The 20,497-nt window shown below is 42.7% G+C and overlaps 1 long non-coding RNA gene across 1 annotated transcript in view; it reads left to right on the top strand.

Annotated features, from left to right (window-relative positions):
- The first annotated feature begins 10,780 nt into the window (after positions 1–10,780).
- LOC144617062 (uncharacterized) overlaps positions 10,781–20,497 on the top strand; it is a 100,040-nt gene continuing 90,323 nt past the window's right edge. The window contains exon 1 of the long non-coding RNA XR_013557079.2: positions 10,781–10,916. This is a non-coding gene — a long non-coding RNA (uncharacterized LOC144617062). The remainder of the gene's footprint in view (positions 10,917–20,497) is intronic.

The raw sequence follows: 20,497 nt of genomic DNA, 5'->3' as shown, positions 1-20,497 counted from the left end.
TTTCTTATTAACCCATCTGCTCCTGGCTCTCTGGTAATTTGATGTTCCTTTGGGTTTTTCTTTTTAAAACCTAGCTTGAATTAGAGTCTCAAAGGAATCTTGATTTTTAAAAGAGAGTGAGTTAAATTATGTTTATTCATAGAAGGTAGGAACCAAGTCTTCTCTCTTTGTATTTCCCTACAAATGTAGCAGGTGTGCTTTACTGAGTGAAAATTCAATCTCCCTCACAGAAATTGACGCTGAAGTTGATGCCAGGTAGTAGCAAGAGAGAGGAGAGGTAGGAGTGAGCCAAGAAAAAAAGACTGCCAGGAAGGAGTAAAGGTTGGTAAACAGTGAAGTGGGAGGTCTTTGGGTTAAAGGGACAGGGCTCAAGAGAAGGAAAGTTAGAATAAATTTGGGAAATGGAGTCAAAACTTACAGAATAGAAATAGAGCTGGAGGAATCTTCTTTCCTTCTTACTTTTTATCCATTTATTCATCAAATGGTGAGCATCTAGTATGTGCCACACACTCTTAGGAGCTGAGGATGTAGGGGTGACTAAAACATACCAGTTCTTTCCATCATGGAGCTCATATTCTAGCGAGGGAAGATGGGCAATCAGCAAATAAAGAGATAGAGATAGGTGATGGGCTGTTAGATACAGATGTCAGATTGAAAATATGTCTGCTTTTACTCCCTCTGAGACCCCATAGAATGAAATAAAGGCACTTTTAAAGGCACAAATACTCATAGATAAGGCGAAAGGAGAGGGCGATGACAGGGCTGAGGGTGGGAGCTAGAAGGCAAACTTGAGAAATTTGCATACTTGGTGGGCAGAGGAGAAAGCTGTGAACCAACCCCATTTACATGCACACCTCCCAATGTGCAGGAAGTGGTGTATCAGGTGAATCTGGAATAGTGTGTGTGTGTGGGTGGGTGTGGGTGTAAGGAACTGAAGATAAAATAAAGATCACCAGTTCACAGTTAGCTCTCCACACCCTCTACTCTTCTCCATAGAGAAGAGCTGGGCACCTCTGGCAGGATGCTGGAGACTTATTCTCTGGAGAAGACTTTCTGCCCAGTTGAGGATGGCAGACTGGACACAAATCTGGGGATTAATTGAGTGTATGTATACTGGATGCTGAGGCTTTCTTTCTCCAAGGATGATGGCAACCAGGCCTATACCCTCCAGAAGAGTATGGAGAAATAACTCTTTGGAGAGCCTGACCACCTCAAGAGAGAAAGACCTAAAGATACTGATATTGGAGTTTTCCAATCAGATAGTGTAAACCGTTCACACTACATAGTGAAACTCTGCAGTCAGCAAGCCACACCTGTCTATTCAGAGCTATCAATCAGCATTTTGTTCCCTGTTCCTCAGAGGACCAGATGGCCAAGGATTACCAGACATCTGAGGACAGGTTCTCATAAGAAAGACCAAATGAAAAACAAATGCATGGGAAAAAGCAACCTGGGAGGAAACAGACTACATGGGAAAAAAAAAACTTATAAGAGGGAGGGAGAGGAAGGGAGAGAATTCATTAAATATTTAAAGAGATAAAAATATTGCAACTCAGAAATAAGAACAGAATGCTACATAAGAAAGTAATATTCAGAGGACAAAAAGGAGGAGTGGTTGGAAATTAAAAATGTGATGGCAAAAATGAAAAATGCAGCAGAATTGGAAAGTTGAAGAAACCTCTCCAAAAGTAGAATAAAAAAACAAAGAGGTGGGTAAGTAGGGAAGAAAAGGTGAGAAAATTAGAAGAGTAGCCCAGGAGGTCCAAATAATAGGGATTTGAGAAAGAGAAGAGGGATAACAAAGGAGAGGGAGGGCTGTCAGAGAAAGAATTCAATACAAATTCACAGAATTGAAAAATGGGAGTTTCTGTATGGAAAAGGCCACCAAGTGCCCATCACCATTGCACAACGGGTGAAAATAGTCCCACACTCACATCATCATGAAGTTTCAGAACACTAAGCAGAAAAAAGGGCTTAAAACCTTCCAGACACCAAAAACATGTCACTTACAAAGGATCATTAATTAGAATGGTTTCTATTGAGAAAATTCGGGAGCTGGAAGACAATGGAATAATGCTTTCCAAATTCTTAAGGCAAATGATTTCAGACCTACGATTCAATTATCAATGAGCTTATAAGGACAGAACAAAGGCAATTTCAGATGAGCAAGGTCTCAAAAAAAAAAAAAAAAAAAAAAAAAAAAGAAAAGAAAAGAAAAGAAAAGAAAGGAGTCTTCCAGGCAGCCTTGTTTGGAAAGCTTTTGGAGCATATGCTCCACTAAAACAATAGAGTAAAACAAGAGAAGAGAAAGATGTTGGAGTTGGGAAACAAAGGGTGCCTAGGATGATGGTGAAGAGAAATTCCAGAAGTCAGCAATGTCCCACATGTACAGGGAAACCACTTTAGTTTGGATCATGTCAGAAGGTGAAGAGAGGAGAGTATACAAGAAATTAAAATACACATTCATATGTAGTGTTCCTGAATGCCTGTTGAGAACATTTAGGCAACTGGTGAAATTTGTTGTTGTTGTTGTTTTTTACTGATAAGGACACAGAACTAAGGAAACCATGAAAAAGGAAATTATAAAATTAGTAACTCCAGGCAAACAAATAATCGAAAGAAAAAGTAATATAATATTACATGATTCATTGTGTTTGCTTAGTCATCATTAGGTAACACTGAATGCTATCTGATACTAAAGTTCTATATATTAAGAGGACAGAAGGAAGGAAAGTGTGTGCTTATGTGTGAGAGCAGAGGGAAGAGAGTCAAAATCTTCACCTTCCATAGTGGAAAATCAACTGGTAATGCCTAGAAGTATTTTGGTTCTGTTTTGTTTTGTTGTGGATTTGGAAGCAATAACAAAAAAAAAAAAAATCAGTTATAGTTGTTGAAAGTCGTTGGCTTGGGGAGGAGACATGGAAGAGGTAGGAAATTGCTGCTTTTCATAATGGATCTAGTTGACTATTTAACTTTGTATACAATGAACACTGAAGAAGAACCAGACCAAAAGAGGAGAAAGGAAAATACTAGAAAGAAATATAGCAAAACGTTAGTTTTTATCTCTGGGTTTATGGTATTTTCAGATTTTCTCCAGTTTCTAAAATAAACATGATCTAGTTGTTTTATCATGAAACACATATTTTAGGTTAAGGAGAGGGAGGAAGAGCGATAGTGAAAATAAGCTGTTTTGACAAGAGGATTTGGGAAGGCTTCACTGATTGTGACATTTGGCCATATCTTTAAGGGAACAAAGTATGTGGGCACTGAGAGGAAGAGCATTCTAGAAAGCTATGCAAAGATCCTGGGGTGGGAATGTGCTTGAACCATGACTGACACCTGTGAAGAAGGGTACAGAGGCCAGGTGTGTGGTAAGTGTGGTGAGTGAAGATGAGGTCAGAGGGAGAGCTTGGGGCCAGACCCTTATGGTGCATGTTAAAGACTTTAGATTTGGGGTGCCTGGGTGGCTCAGTCAGTTAAGCATGTGACTTCGGCTCAGGTCAATGATCTCACTGGGTTTGTGAGTTCGAGCCCCACATCGGGCTCTGTGCTGACAGCTCAGAGCCTGGAGCTTCCTTCAGATTCTGTGTCTACTCCTCTCTCTGTCCCTCCCATGCTCATGCTCTGTTCTCTGTTTGTCTCTCAATAATAAACGTTAAAATAAAATTTTTTTTAAAAAAAGAAAAAAAAATAAAGACTTTAGATTTATCCTGACTGCTATGGGAAAATGGCAAAATCTTGAGGAAAAAAGTGAAATGATTTGATTTGCATTTTAACCGGATCACAGTGGCTGCTGCTGTGTGTTGGGGGGTGGGGAGGGGAGAAGGGAGGTGCTAGAGTGGAAACTGGAAGACCATTTAGGAGCCTCTTGCTGTAGTTCCAATGAGGGATTTTTTTTTTTTAGGGTTAAACACTTGTGTTCAAAGAGTTTTTACTTTCTTTTAGTAGCAGAAACCCCTTTTCAAAGGAAATCTTACATTGATCCCTCATCTATAAAACATTAAAGTGAAGCATAAAAGTGAAGGGGCTTTAGTTGAAGTAGGAGGTGGAGGGTCCAGAGCCACCCCCACCCCACATCCTCTTGTCCCAGCCTCTGCATCCTGGTGCTCCCTGGGAGGTGTGCCTTTGAACTTTGGGTTTTGCAAACTCTGATTCCACCTAGCTTCCTCCTTTCACTGAGGAGGTTCAGTGGCAGGAGGAGTTGGATGAGGAGTAGGTTTGTGTAGGAACACTTCCCAGGTGAGGTTCATGCTGTGGGAAAAGTTGGGGAGGTAGGAAAAAAGAATTATGCTCCATGCCCCTGTGAGGCAGAGCAATAACCAGGCATCTTCACTCCAGCTAAGGGCACTTCTACTGAACATACTGTTGGGAAGTGCAGTTTGTCAGGCTTTTACCATGTTTAGTGTCCCCATCTCCCCATCCTTTCCCCAGGGGATGATACACTTTGACCCAACTAGAATCTATAAGAAAAGCTGGGGCACAGTGTGCAGTAGGGAGGGAACCAGTGAGGACAATGGGTGAAGCATCTGCTGTAGAGAGGATCTAGGCTCTTTCAAACTTTTCCCACCCCACAGGGTGCTAGTAAATGTTTGATAACTGCTGTCTGGAAGAAGGAAGGAAGGAAGGAAGGAAGGAAGGAAGGAAGGAAGGAAGAGAGGGAGGGAAGGAGGGTGGGCGAAAAGGAGAAAGGAGGGGGAAAAGAAGGAGGGAGGGAAGGAGGGAGGGAGGAAGGAAGGAAGGAAAGAAGGAAGGAAGGAAGGAAGGAAGGAAGGGAGGGAGGAAAGAAGAGAGGGAGGGAAGGAGGGAGGGAGGAAGGAAGGAAGGAAGGAAGGAAGGAATCAGGCACCTGATTTGTAGCATTTGCAGATTTCCATGGTGTAAATAGTCATCATGACGGATTTAATGGCAGCAACGTGAAGCCGCTGAACACAAATTTGGAAAGTTGCCCGTCATTATACAGTACTCCCACCATACAGATGCAATAGGTGAAATAACCTCATGATCTTTGATAATAGTAGAATCTAGTAATTCTAGTAATAATTTTCAGTGATGAATTTTGAGTAGTTAGTTCTTTTACATTTAATTTAACTGTTTAATGGCTGTGTTTAGCAACCAGCTGGCATAGTTTCTGGAAAGTTAACAATCAACTGTCACCAGCCAGTTTCAAGCAGCACCCCACTGCCCCACCTCTCAAAAAATCTCTCTGAATTTGAATCAAGAATTTCAGTCTGCAGAAAAACCGTGTTATATCTATACAGAGGAACACCACACAGTAATAAACAGGAATGAACTACTGGTTTACCAAAACCTCAAGTGATACAAACATTGTGGAAGCCTGCATTAAAAGGTTACATAATGTATGATTTCACTTTTCTGATAGGCTTTAAAGACAAAACTATTGTGATGGAGAACAGATCAGTGGTTGCTGAGGGGTAGTGATGGCAGGAGGGAGTGGCAATAAAGGGGCAGCATGACACAGTTTCTTGGGGGTGATGGACTGTTTTATTTCCTGATTGTGGTGGAGATCACATGAATTTATACATGTGTTAAAATTCATAGAACTATATACAAAAACAGTTTTACTGTATAATAATTTTTCAAAAAGGAGGAAAAGTCAGCATATTGTTAAAAATAACAACAAACAGAATTTCAGTCTGAATTGAGCAAGCCATTCCGCCATTTTGGGCCTCCTTGGAAATCTGCTGTCACAAGAGAGGTGTAGATAGTCGGGAGCTGCAGAATTAAGTGCCTATGAGGGGTGCGGTGGGTAATGCAAATGGGAGACAATAGGGAATGGTAAAGACTGTGGAGAACTAGTGAATTTTCACCTGCCTAAATGGAGCAGCTACAGCTTCTGCCTCTGCTGATGGCTACCATGCTGGATTGTGGGCCTAGCTTGTCTGATCTTTTGAATTTTATGATAAATAAGGACTCCAGATTTTTAAAAAAATGTTATTTATTTATTTTGAGAGAGGGAGAAAGTATGAATGGGGAAGGGTCAGAGAGAGGGACCCTCTCTCTGGGAGAGAGAGAATCCTAAGCAAGCTCTGCACTATCAGTGCAGAGCCCTATGCGGGGCTTGAACTCATGAACCATGACATCATGACCTGAGCCGAAGTTGGATGCTTAACTGACTGAGCCACTAGGCGCCCCAGGACTCTGGATTTTTTAGAGGTGAAATTTCCTTATTGGTAAGTACTCCCAGAACCCCGCAAAACATGTATATGAATCATAATCAGCCTAAGGGCTGCCAGTTTGCAGCTGCTGGATAGGATGCTTTGTACTATTTTTTTTTTTTTATAACTCTTTGGGCCAGGATTATAAGTCCTGATAAGCAGTTCCTTCATCAGAGGGTGCATCAGAGATTTGGAAGTAACCCTGAAAGTTCTTGCACCACTGAAAGTAAAATTAAGCCCTGTGCTACCCCATGATGTAAAAATTGTGCAGTTGAAGTGCTGTGAACAACACTGTGCCTTTGTGACTGTCAGAATCCACGCATGGGCAAGAGGACCCAGGCCTGAAGTGGACTCAGTGGTGCTGCTCCTCTTACTGGAGGCCCTGCAGCAGCACTTGAAAATGTGTCATTTGGTCCATCACAGATCATAGCCTCTCATAAATGGGCCTGACTTCTCTGCACACATTACTGATTTGTGATGATGAGTGAGAATTGAGACTATCTTTCATCCCCATTGCCAGACCATGACTGATGCTCTTACACACTTAGATATGCACTTGGCATGTAACAGGGGAAGGCCCATTATAAAGGACTGAAAAATGGCATCAGAGTAGGAAACATGTATCCGGAGCAGAAAGCTGGGGAATGCAGTGTAAATGTGAGTAGGACAAATGAGTCATGAGTTGGAGGGCCTGGATGGCTCCTCTTCCCTGTCCAATACAATTACATTATATACCAACATTGTACACCAAAGGAAGACCCTGTTTAAGATTTTGTGGGGGTGGGCCTGGGGCTGAGAGGGGACTAGAAAGTGACTTGCCTGAAGATGCTTTAATCCTCAGGAATGCATCTCCAGGAAGCCCAGATCCAGGCTGAAGGAAAGTAATAGGAAGAAATCTGTAGATTCGGGAGTCTCACTCTTGGGGCCAGAACCCATGAGGGAAAGTCATGGGTTTTCTTGCCAATATGGCAGCCAGAGCTTTTGCCCAACATGGTTCCCCTTTCCCATTTCATCTAAAAACCAAAACTTGTTTTAAAACTTTTTTAATGCTTATTTTTGAGAGAGAGAGAGAGAGAGAGAGCGCGAGCGCGCGTGCACGCGCAATGGGGGAGGGGCAGAGAGAGAGGGAGAAGCAGAATCTGAGGCAGGCTCCAGGCTCTGAGCTGTCAGCACAGAGCCCCACATGGGGCTCAAACTCATGAACTGCAAGATCATGACCTGAGCTAACGTCAGACACTTAACTGACTAAGCCACCCAGGCGCCCCCCAAAACTTGTTTTTTAGAGGGAACCTATTCCACATAGCTTGGGAAGGAAAGTGGCCTTTCTCTCTCTTCCAGAGGAGAGAGGCCTCTCTAATCAGAACACCATTTTCCTAGCTTCAGTGATTAGTTCAAGGACGGACTTGTGACTCCAGCTGGTGTAATCTGAGTTCTTTCTGGAACTTGTGCTGGAACTTGTGCTGGAAATGGAAAGAGTCACTTTTCTCTGTCAGCATTAGCTTTAAGGATGATATGACCAACAGGGTCTTGCCACCATGTGGAAGAGTCTGTGAAAGGAAAATTGAACTATTAAGTGCTTTTGATGGAGCTCCTGGATATAGTCTTACCTGAAGTCCAGCTCTGAACTTTGTAGTTCCATGTGCCAATTTCTTCCTTCTTTCCTTACTTTGTCTTTTTTTTTCCCTCTTATCGTAGTTTGTAATGATTTCTGTCATTTGCAACCAGAAAGTCCTGACTAATACGTCACCCTATATAGGTACCTAATACTAAACAGATTGATGTCACATATTCAATATATTAATAGTAAATTTAATGTTATGTGAATATAAGATTTAGTTTATTCATTCAACTAATGTACCAAAACTATGGTAGATACTAGTGATCAAATTATGAACAAGATAAACAAAATGGTTGATCTACCCCCATTGCCCTCATTAATATTCAGTTAGGTATTTTGTAACTATAACATTCAATTAATTCACTCAACCATTGCCTACTATATGCCAGGATAATATTATGATAAAAGAATGAACAAGGGGCACCTGGGTGGCTCAGTTGGTTGAGCGTCCGACTTCGGCTCAGGTCATGATCTCACAGTCCGTGAGTTCGAGCCCCGCGTCGGGCTCTGTGCTGACGGCTCAGAGCCTGGAGCCTGCTTCACATTCTGTGTCTCCCTCTCTCTTTGCCCCTTCCCTGCTCATGCTCTGTCTCTCTCTGCCTCAAAAATAAATAAACATTAAAAAAATTAAAAAAAAAAAAAGAATGAACAAGATAGATGTGGTTCCTTTCCTCATAAACTGTTAACTCTCTGCCTCAGCTTCTTCACCTACAAAGTGAGTATAATAGTCCCTAATTCCAAAAGTTGTTGTGACTATATGAGATATATAAAATGCTTAAAATAATTTCTAGCACATGGTCAGTGCTCAATAAATTGTAGATTGTAATTTTTAATACTGAAATTTTTGGAGATTCAAGATTTTCATTTATTTCTTTTTAAAGTTTGGTCATTTTCTTTTGTACTGCAATAAGAAGTAGTTTTGGGGACCAGATAATACGAGTTCGTATCCTGCTTCTTCCAGTTACTGATTAAAAGACTTTGGGCAAATCATTTAATTTCTCTGGGTTTTAGTTTGCTCATCTGTAAAATGTCAAATGGAATAATAATACCTTCTTTGAGATGGCACACAGCAGAAACTTAATTATTATTATTAATCCATGCACAGAAATATAATGATAACATTGCTTAAGGAAAAATCATCTCAGAGAAAGCAGTAATAACTATTATTATTTTTGTAAATAGCATTCAGAATCTCCACCTAGCCCAATTCTCATACTTTTCACTAAAATACTTCTGGGAACAGAAGAGGGGAAATTATCCTGAGGGTGGGAGTCTAGGGGAGGATGGTGACCCACAGTGGCCTCCTGCAAATGAGAAATCAATTTGTCTAAACTGACCAAGTTTTTGCTTTCCAGTGTATGCTAAATTCAGGCTATTTTAATATGAAGATGTTTTGAATTACCTATCAGTTAAATTACTTTCAGCCCTCTTCTCTCTACCTGACATGCCAGTAGGAAATGGCTGGTTTATTCTGGGGCTTCATGTGGGTCCACCCATCCTATGCATCCCTCACAGCTGCCCATTGGGGGGATTCTGGGCCCCCACTTTGAGAAACACAACCTAAGAGCATTCTGAGTGGCAGTGGGCTTGGAAGTGATGCCCTACTCAATGCCGTGTCACAAAGGGGTGGCCTCCCAAGACACCCACAGCACCAAAGTGAGAACAGGGGTAAGTGGACCCAGGTCAGCCTCTCCCCGCCTAATTTGGCAAATTAGTACTAGAGGCAACATATATTACATAATTCTGTCACCAAGATGATGAAAAGGCAGGATAAAGATGTAGAGAAGTACATCAGTCAGGGCAATAAATCCTAAAGGAATATTATTCCCCCTACCAGGCTGCCCTGGAAAGATGCTGGCTGAGGGAGAACCAGATACCAGCAGCTAAGCATAAGTCAGCCAGTAGGCTGAGAAGGGGGAGAACAGAGCAAGAAAAGAAGGCAGCTCGGTCATTGAGAGTGAATTGCATGCATTTGGAGAGTAGGGGTGATGGAAAACTTTAGGATTGGGCACCCCACAGTCTTTTAATATGATCAGGGTGAGACAAATGAGCATCAAATTTGCTGGAGTTGACCTGGAGCCGGCTGCATGGGCCATATGGTTTCCCTGACCCATAAAAGTCACTAAGTGAGGAAGTAATTTATTGCTGGAGATCGCTGTCCGCCCCAGAATATCCTGGTGTGTTCGCTTCATTGTTTCCTTAATATGGGAATGGGAGAGGAACCGGGCTGTGAGAGGGCTGCGGGTTGGGGGGAGCAAGCAGCTTTGGGTTATTTGCTCTAACAGTTAGACCCCGTTTATTGGAGAGGAGGAAGTTTGGGAAGTCTGATGCCTCTGCCGATTGCGCTGGGTTCACTGGAGTTTTTCCTGCCCGACCGCTGAGTGACTTGTGGGAGAGGGAGAGAGCTGGGAACATAAAGAGGGAAAAGGGGCCATGAACTTCAAATGAATAACTTGGCATTTGCACAGTTGGAAGAGAGGACATTTCATAAATGGCAAATCATTCCGGAGCCCAGGGAAAGAAGCCAGCCAATATGTCTAATGAATTGGTGCCATAAACGTGAGGGCTGTTTCCTCCCCTGAACATTGCAAATGAAACATCAAAACAATAGCTGCTGATAACCTCTCAATGGAAGCTGAATTCCGACAGAGGTTCCTTTGCTCTGGTAGCTGTCCGGTTTAACAATGAGCCTCCTAACAAAGGCTCCAGACCAGGCAGCAGGAGCCTTGAAAGTTTGCTGGTGCAATTGAGAGTCTTTTCTTTCTTCTTCCTCTTCTCTTTTTAATAGCCCCAGGCTTCGCAGTAGCAATTATTTCAGAGAAGGTATCCTAGGTTTCTTACCTCCGTGTTATCTGAAGATGTTATCTGTATGAACTTGAAATAGGAGCTTTTGCTCCAACACCTGTCAGATCTGCCTCTGCTTTTAGCATAAAAAACCCATGTACTGACACTAAGAACATTTTTGACTTTCTGTTTTTCAGGCTGCATGAAAACAGATTCTGCTGAATTGCTACCTGGACATTTAAAAAGAGCTTCCTTAGAGGATTCCTGACTTAGCTCTAGCAATCTTAACCATCACATGGGGTAAATGAACCCTGGATCATTTGTTTGCCCTTTGGCAGGTAGGATTTTCAAAAGTTAGACCCATGTAAAAATGTGCTCAAATAGTCCCTCAGAACAAACATTTTTCGTGGGCTTCTATAGCCCGCACTACACGTAAGGCATCTGTCTTCTCTCAGACTGAATCATACTAGCCACATTCTTTTAGGTCCTTAGCCACGGGCCTTTCTATCTTCCAGTACTTAAAGAACTAGCTACCACCTAGAAGGGTTGGTATCTGGGAAGGAAGATAGAAATCTGGAGGAGAATACAAACTCCAGTCATACCCGTAAATGGCAGTCATTTGTCCTCTGAGGCTGCTCTGGGAAGGAGGGGATGCTAGGAGTCACGTGGAAAACTTAGAAGAGAGGGGTGTAGTGCTCTGTCCTGTGTGTCTGTTTTAGCATTTGCAATTGTACAACCCTGACCTTCTTGTCTTATGAAAAGATCAGGGGCTGGGGAGTCAGGTGACCCAGATTTAAATCCCAGCTATATTAGGCTACTGGCCTGTGTGACTTTGGGCAAGTTTCTTAACCTCTCTGGCCCTTACTTTCCTTAGCTGAAAAGAAGGGCTCATGATACTTATTTCAAATAGGTTGTTGTGAAGACCAAATTCTGAGGCATGTTGGGAAGAAACTGGGATGAGTCCTTTATGTGTGGTCCAGCGGGGTTCCCCCCCCCCCCATAGAAGAGGTGCCATGGTCCCACTCATTTAGTCTATTATCTCTTAACTCAAAAATCATATCCTTAAACTTTCCTTCTCCTAAAATTGTTCTTTCTGTGGGTAAACTTTCAACGGCTTCTATTCCAGTTTTTAAAAGGGATAACATCCATTAACACTTTGGCTTGAATTAGTTTAGGAACTGGCTAGATTGATGATGACATTGAAGGAGAAACATAGCAGAGAAGGGTGTGGAAATAAGTGAAGGCTTTTCAGGGACATGGAGCTCCATTCCTGGCTGTGACAAAGGGGAAGTATATAGTGGGGAGGGACTTAGGGCAGTGTTGTGGAGAGAGGAAGAAATTGAAAAATCCAAGAACCATTAGAAGATGGAAAGGGAGTACAGAAGAGGCAATTATGGGCATAGAGTGGCTGCTAGCTCCAGGTAGGAGGGACCACTCTTCCTTTGAGATACAAGGGAAGGGAGAAATCATGTGGGCTGAGAGAGACAATCCAGGGAAGAGAGGAGACTGGCAGAATTAGTTCAGTGGGTTAAAGGGTAAAGGGTGAGGCTTTGGAGCCAAGTAGCATAGATGTGTTCCTTTCTGGGAAACTAGCCATCTGATCTTAGGCAATCTGTGTATTTCCAATGATATGACAGTTACTACATCTATAAATGGGGATGGTATCTAATTTGAAGAGCTGACTCAATGACATATTGTAAAATACCCAGAACATGCAGGTTCTTAATAAAGAACCCACTGCATATCATTGTCATTGGCATTATCTGCTGACAGTGGGGATTTTGAATAGCCTGACGACTCAATGAGAGGGACACAATGTTTGGAGGGGCCACTGTGGAATAGTAGTAGTAACAAAAGGTAAGGGCTCAGTGGAAAGTAAGACAGAATGGATTAATAGTGGACCAAGTCCATGGTGTCTGGTGATGCCCAGCAACATCCTCAGCCCAGGATCAGAACTAGAGAACACAGAACTGGATGAGGGGATCCAGGGCTGGGGTCTGGTGTTTGGAACAAGCAGGTGGTTACAGAAGGATGGGGAATAGGTTTTTCCTGTGGTCTGCACTGCTGACAGCTGCACAAGGGGAAGGCAGAGGGGTCAAGTCCAGAAAGGTCTTGGTGACGGCAAAGAGCTGATGCCACAGTGGAGTGGAAGAGTGCAGTCAGAAGGGAAAGGCCTCAGCTGTGTACTCACCAGGGAAACAGCCCAGAAATACCAATGTGAAATGAGGCTGTGATGCAGGGACTATGGGGTCAAGAGGTCTGATGTGTTGTCAACAGGGATGGTGAAGTCCTGAGAATTCCTTGGTGGCCAGAAAGAATATGGACTGCAGTTATCCAAGAATGAAGAATTGGGTCATGGGGAGGGTCAGTAGTCAAGAAAAGCCATAATGTGAAGAGATGGCTTTGCCAGACCTAGCAAGTCCAGTAGGGAGAAAGACGCTTTAATGGAAGAATGGAGGGCAAGTTCTTGAACGGAGATGTGCATTTGGGTTTGGCTTGCACATTATTAAAAAAAAAAAACAACTGAGCCAACATTTATATACTTTTGTAAAAAATAATCTTGATTTCTGACTTCTGTAGAAAAGTAGGATTATCTGGCAATCCTATGTCTGTATTCCTATATGTTGACATTTTACTATCCTCATTAGAAGGGGATGTGATTTGTCTGTTCATTATCCCCCCCACCCCCACCATTCCCTGTTGATCCCCAACACTGAGGTTAAATGTCATTTGTTATTTATTCTTGAACTTTCCCCCCCTTTTTTTTATGGTAAGAAAATATATGTGTATAGAATATGCATATGGAGGCATTTGAGTTTGTGACCTTGATTTGGAACAAAGCCTGTACCAATGAAACTAGGCCTAGATCCAGTGGCAGATGAGGGAACCCTAGTTGTTCTAGGAACTTTGTGACCATAGTGCTAGGCAGAGAAGGGGTACAGGAAGATAGAAATAGTGGGTCAGAAAGGACTGAAAGAAGGGAATAAAATGCTATAAAAATAAGAAAACCACAGTTCCTAGGGCTACTTGCCTGGGTCCCTTGAAAGTCTTCTTCATTCAAAGTGGTTGTACCTAGCTCCCTTCCCCATCATGAGGACTGGGCCAATGGGATCAGGGCTCTGTGGTAGATCCTTTGGTTTGCCTGTCCAGTGGGAAGTTATGAGGCCCCTACTTCATCTACTTCCTTGCTGGCCAAAGTTACCTTTTACTATAAGCTTTTGACAATGTCAGATTTTCCATTTTCCAGTCTTCCTTACAACTAAGGGTTAGGCACTATCTTAGTCTATTCGGGCTACTATAACAGATTACCATAGACTGGGTGGCTTATAAACAACAGACATTCATTTCTCACAGTCCTAGAAGCTGGGAAGTTTAAGATCATGGCACTGGCAGATCTGACATATGGTGAGAGCTCGCTTCCTCAGAGATGGTGCCTTCTCACTGTATGCTCCCATGATGAATGGGGTTGATGGTGGGGATGCAGCTTTCTTAGGCCACTTTTACAAGGTCACTAATCCCATTCATGAGGGCTGTGCCTTAACCCAATCATGTCCCAAAGGCCCCGCCTCCTAGTACCATCACTGTGGGGGTTAGAGTTTCAACAAAGGAGTTTTGGGGGTTCATAAACATTCAACCTACAGTAGGCATGTGGTTCAATTATGGCCAATGGGGCTTGAGGGAAAGTTTCTTGGGGGAACTTTGGGGAACATTTCTTCCTTAATCAAGCATGATTCATGAGAGGAAGCATTCGTTTTCTTCAGTCAGATGCTGGGGTGTTCATTTAGATTGCCATCACCATGACACCCATCTTGTGCCCATGATGGGACAAGCCAAAGGATCTAGCCAGCATGCCAATCCTGGGGGGGCATGGAAAGCTGCCAGGAACCTGGGTCCTTGATGACATTTTTGAGGCACTGAAACAACCTCCTACCATCCACCTCCGGAATATTTTATGTACAGTAATACATTTTCATCACTGTTTAGGCTGCTTTAAATTAGATGTGTTGTTCCTTGCAGCCAAAACCATTGTAAAGAATAGAGACCTTATTCAGAGCTGGGTTTATTTTTTTTATTTTTTATTTATTTTTTTAATGTTTTTAATTTATTTTTGAGACGGAGAGAGACAGAGCATGAGCAGGGGAGAGGCAGAGAGAGAGAGGGAGACACAGAATCCAAAGCAGGCTCCAGGCTCCAAGCTGTCAGCCCAGAGCCTGACGCGGGGCTCGAACTCACGGACCGTGAGATCTTGACCTGAGCCGAAGTCGGACGCTCAACCGACTGAGCCACCCAGGCGCCCCAGAGCTGGGTTTATTAATGGGGATGCAGGCCGGTGAGCTGGGTGTCCTCCCAGCAATTGGATAAACACAGTGTTATTTTCCTAGTGGATCCATTTAATTTGATGACAGCTCAAATAGTACTTTCATATGAAAACAAACATGGATAACACTGGTATGGCGTATACAATTCATAAGATAAAACATGAGTCTTGGGGCTACTTCCAGGCAAGTTTCCCAGAAGCTTGGGAGATGGTAAGATGTATATACATAGTGCTTCTCTTTCTATTGGGAACAAGACATAAGACAATTCAAATTAAACTGCAGTTAGAAAGATTAAGTTAGACACAGGGAAGGATTTTGTCTATTATGATTATTAAAGGGACTCTACACGGGAAATGGTATAGGGCAGTGGAATATCAGAGCTTTGGGAGTTTGAAAGAGAAGAGTATTGTGGTTTCAAATGCAGTTTTGCCTGAACTAGTTTTCTCCACTTTCTAGATCCTTGTCAAAACCTTGTCATTGTTTTCTATTTGTGAAGAATAATGGTTTTGGGTTTTTGTTTTGTTTTGTTTTGTTTTCTCTCAGAGGAAGATTGTGTTCCAGACCCTCCAATGTTTCTTTGGTGATTTATCCTTTGTTTTAATTTAATGTGCTACTCTAATGCTGCCCTGGGGTTTTCCTTTAAGTAGTTAATGTGAATGAAGGGAGAAAATCGCCGGGAGTCAGCCAAATGTTGAGACAGATTGTAAATACCTGTAGGGAAAGTATTTAAGCATTTCCGATAGGAAGGATACTGTAAATTTTACATGCGAGGGCTCTGCATCAAAGCCCAGATCCCAGCTTTTCTCCCCACTTTGTGACTTCATAGACAAGATCAGCACAAAGAACCCACTGTTTCCACAGGCATTTACATCACTGCTCTATCTTGTTATTCCTGACTTCTTGCCAATCATATTGAGAATTTCTTAAGGGGAGTAGAAAAAAGAATAATCAAACCAGATTTGCCTCCTTGACAGTGAAGAATAGAAAGAAAAGGCTCCCAGAGACAGGCTTTTCTTTTCTTTTCCCTCTTTATTTTAGCTGTATGTTTTAACTTGACACTCTGCCTTTGAGAGCCCCTGGAGTCCAAGCTGATGAAAAGCAGAGTTATTTTCTTCCACGGCTCAAACTCACATTAATTTTTTTTTTTTTTTAAACAGGAAATTTGGAGAAGCATTGGTTTAGGGAATAGGCCCATCACACTTCTTCTCCGGCTTATAAACCCATATTCCAGGCCCCTAGACTGAGGATCTGGTTGCTCCTTTTGGCTCTGTCAGCAATGGCAGGCACAGAGGGCAGCAATAGGAGGGTGGAAGGAGAGGTGGAAAAGTCTCCTCCAATCTGCGTTCCAGGGGCATCTGCTCCCCCTTTTGAAAAAGGTTTCTCCTGTGCTAGCTTGTTTATCCAGGCCAGACCTGCTCTAGCAGTTCTCTACTTCAGCCGTTAGCCTCTCAGCAAGCTAGAGTAGGTCCTCTTCCTTTGTCTACTCATTCAGTCTTGCAGCAAGTTGAGTAAGCACCTAATCATTGTTGCAAAAGCTGACATTGTGTGTGTGTGTGTGTCTGCCATTTCTCAGAAGGAGGAGTGGAGGGGAGGGTTAAGAGTGTGGAGTCTGAAAGCCCAACTGTTTAAGGGTGAATCTTGACTAACCAAATGACCTTGGCCAAGTTCCCAAACCTCTGTAGGTCCTGGATAATAGCATCCCACCAGCTTCTTGTGAGGATTGAATGAGGTATTTTATTCTTAAAGCTTAGCCCATCTACCTGGGAGGACATAGCTGGTAGATGGTTATTGTTGGGATCATTGTCAATAGTGTTCAGGAACCCACAAACATGGTGGCCCTTCCCATGGAGCTCTTCTCCTTTTCTGGGCATTTTCAATGTTTATTTATTTATCTTGAAAGAAAGAGAGAGAGAGAGAGAGAGCGAGCATGCACACATATTGGTGCAAATGGGGGAAGGGCAGAGAGAGAGGGAGACAGAGAATCCCAAGCAGGTTCTGCACTGTCAGCACAGAGCCCCATGCAGGGCTTGAACTCACAAAGTGTGAGATCATGACCTGAGCCAAAACCAAGAGTTGGACCCTTAACCAACTGAGCCACCAGTTACCTCTTCAGGGCATTTTCTTACCATTTTTATTCCCTGAACCATCTTCTGCCCACCTCAGTGATTCACCAAGTGAATATTCAATACCTACCAGGAGCTCTGCACTGTACTCAGTGCTGTGGGGTGACAAAAAGAATAGGTGCTATTGGGCCCTTAAGGGGAATTCTGCCTGAGTTGTGTGCTGACCAGTGGGAGGGTGCTGGGAGGGAGTCAGTGTGTTAGGGAGGGAATGGAGAAGGACTGGATCCCACCCTGGTCTGCAGCAGAACCCTGGGTAAGTCATTTTTCCCTCCTGGGGCCTCATCTTCCCCATCTGTAAAAGCAGAAGATTGGTCAACAGTGTTCAAACTTTTTAGGCCAGGAACCATAGTAAGAAATGTCGGGGTGCCTGAATGGTTCAGTCAGTTAGGCGTCCAACTCTTGATTTCAGGTCAAGTCATGATTTCACTGTTTTTGAGTTTGAGTCCCACACGGGGCTCTGTGCTAACAGTGGGGAGCCTGCTTGAGATTCTCTCTCTTCCTCTCTCTACTCCTCCCCTGCTTGCTCTCTCTTAAGAAAAAGAAAAAAGTGTCCACAGTTTTATGTCGTGACCCTCAGACCTATGTATATAACTGAGATAATACTTTTATGAAAAAATAATTACCCTGACTATGTGAAATTCTCTGTGTTTTCTATTTTTAAAGAATGCTGATCATAACCCTTTATATTGACTTCCTGACCCCTAATGGTTCAGTTTGAAAACCCTGGACTAGATGATCCCCAAGGAGCATTTTAGCATAAACTTTCCATAATTTTAGATCTACATGGGCTGCTTGGATTTAAGAGAAGAAGGAATAATTAATCTCCCAGAGTAGTGACTGGCTAGAGCTCACTAGATTAATTTTAAAACAATTATATGTATATATAGATGGTTGGCTCTCATACTAGCTTTCTGGAATTCAAGGACATGGTCTAATGGAAAAGAAGAGGCTAATTGTTGGGATTCATTTGCTGGAGCATGATGAGGCTGCAAATAGTTACAATGTGCATTGCTCATCTGAATTGGGTTTTCATTTGTGGAAAGAGAAGAAAGAATCCTGTCATTAAAGTTTGTTCCTGCTCTCTAAAGTATGGGAATTCTGGAAAGAATCCACTCTCCTCAAGGAAAAAAAAAAAAAAAAAAAAAAGCCAGCTTGTTTTAATCCCTAAATGGATACAGTCCTGTGAATTAGGACTTGGGAGAAAGAACTTCCCTGCCTATGTAAATGTTTGTTTTTGCTCTAATGTGTTTGTCCATTTGCTTGACTGCTCAGGAGATAGTCATCTAGAAACACAAACTTCAGGAGAAATTTAAAATCCAGAACAAACAAAACCCACCAACCCAACCCCCACAAACAGAAAATCAACCTGTGACCACCTAATGTGACGTCCTTAGGCTGTCCTTTCACATTTCAGAGAGAAAACTTACATCGCAGTGGGCCTTTCAAGACTAGGCTCTGTACTAGGGCTTACAAACACCCAGGGATTTCGGGGAAGCCCCTTCATGCTATCCTGAGTCAAGTGAAATCAAAGACTTTTCTACTTTTTTTTTTTTTTTTTTTTAAAACAGAGGGCTCTCTCTTGCTCTTTGCACCCAAAGGAAACTTCTGGAATTTTCAGTGACTTTCTGGGATCAATGGCTTTTTTTTTAACATCTTGAGATTTTCTAAGCGCTTCCCTTAGTTTGGAACAAAGCCTGATCAACACCTGCAGACTGACAGGCCCTTTGGGAAAAATGTCAGCCTGAACTTTCGTGGGTGCAGACTTTGTCTTAAAGAAGTCAAGGCAGGCTTTCTGTTCTTTCAAACTGTTGTCTGGCCTAGACTTTGCTCAAAAACACAGGATTCTGGGGGCTCCTGGGTGGCTCCGACGGTTGGGCGTCTGATTCTTGATCTGGCCTCAGGTCATGATCTCATGGTTTCGTGGGGTTTGGGCTCCGTGCCTGGCTGCATGCTGTCAGTGTGGGGCCTGCTTGGGATTCTCTCTTTCCCTCTCTTTCTGTCCCTGCCCCGCTAGCATTCTCTCTCTGAATAAATAAATAAACTTAAGAGAGAAAAAACAAAACAAAACACAGGATTCTGAGTCAATGGGTTAGGCAAGTTTGTTAACCTCCCATGCCTCTGTAAAATACAGCTAATAATAGTATTGAATTTATAGGATTAAATTAAATAACACATATACAGTGTGTAGAATCAGTGGTAGGTTAGTCAGTAAAGAGCAGCCTCTAGTGTTCCTGTTGTTTTACACATTATCCCAGGAAGAAGGTGGAAAATTCAGAGGCAGAGATGGAAAGAATGATGCTAAAGGAGGTACCACTTGCCTAAGACCATGTTATAAGTCCAGAAGAATGGAACCAAGATAGTATTATTGGCCCATCCATCTAACTGGGGCACGGGAGGGAGGTGGCTATGCAGTCTTGGTGAAAACGGGTCAAGAGAGAGTGCTCCAAGAAATGGGGATAGAGATACCAACCCTGAAGGGTTGCTAAAAAGATAAACTTAGCGGATGAAGCTTTTGATTGGAACTTGGCACATGGCAGGGCTGGATAAATGGTGACTATAATAATAGCTTTCTTTTACTACAGCTCAGCCCCTTCATTGGAGCTTCAGGCTTTCTGAATTCAGAGCCTTCTTCTAGGTAAGGAAATGGCAGTTTGCCGGAATACAATGGTCTTTTTAAGGCAGCCGAGATGCTTATCTTATTCCAATATTTACCCTATTGAATAGGATTTGGGTGGCTTACTTTTCTATTCCTCTGGGGAGTAAGGTTTCACTGTGTTAAGTTGAATATCAACTTTTAAATGAAAAATGGATAAACCTGAAAGAAAAACCCTTTTTTGACCCAGGGAAGAAAAATGCTCTGCTGAAATCTGGCTGGGATTCTTCCCCACCCCACAACCTTAGGGCCAGGGAGCCCAGGGGAAAGCTGGAAGGGGTTTGGATTGGGTGAAATAACCACAGACGTTTAGCAGGAACCCTATCCAGGCTCATGGTGAACATCTGGAATGTTCTAGCATTTGATTGCGTATCACTGGATGGTAACTTGTCCTGAGTGCAGAGCAGCTGTTGACTGAGCCAGAGCTCTCACCTCCACCACCCCACCCCCCACCAGGTGGCCCTAGGTCTGGTCAGCCTTCCTGGTTTAGGCTAGGTTAAATCCTACACCATTTATTTTGTTCCAGTTTGTCTCAAATCAGCCCCAGGAAATAGAATCAATGATAACAACTTCTTTAAGTAAGAAGAACAATGGCCAAATTAGCCCTGTGGGTATAGGTGTGTGTTCAGCTATCAGCACTTCTCCTTAGAATGGAAGACTTCATAATCACTACCAAAAGTTTTCCCTTCAGGTAAGACTCAAGACAACTGTGTGTATTTGGAATATCCAAAAGTTTCAAGTGTTTTTTCTTTTCCAGGACTGTCAAGGACTAGATATATTTGGTTTTTTTTTTTGTTGTTTTTTGTTTTTTAACATTTATTTAT

This window comes from Panthera onca, chromosome C1 (genome assembly GCF_046562875.1).
Source record: "Panthera onca isolate mPanOnc1 chromosome C1, mPanOnc1 haplotype 2, whole genome shotgun sequence".
NCBI classification, from domain to species: Eukaryota; Metazoa; Chordata; class Mammalia; order Carnivora; family Felidae; genus Panthera; species Panthera onca.
This window is presented reverse-complemented; position numbering and strand designations above follow the sequence as displayed.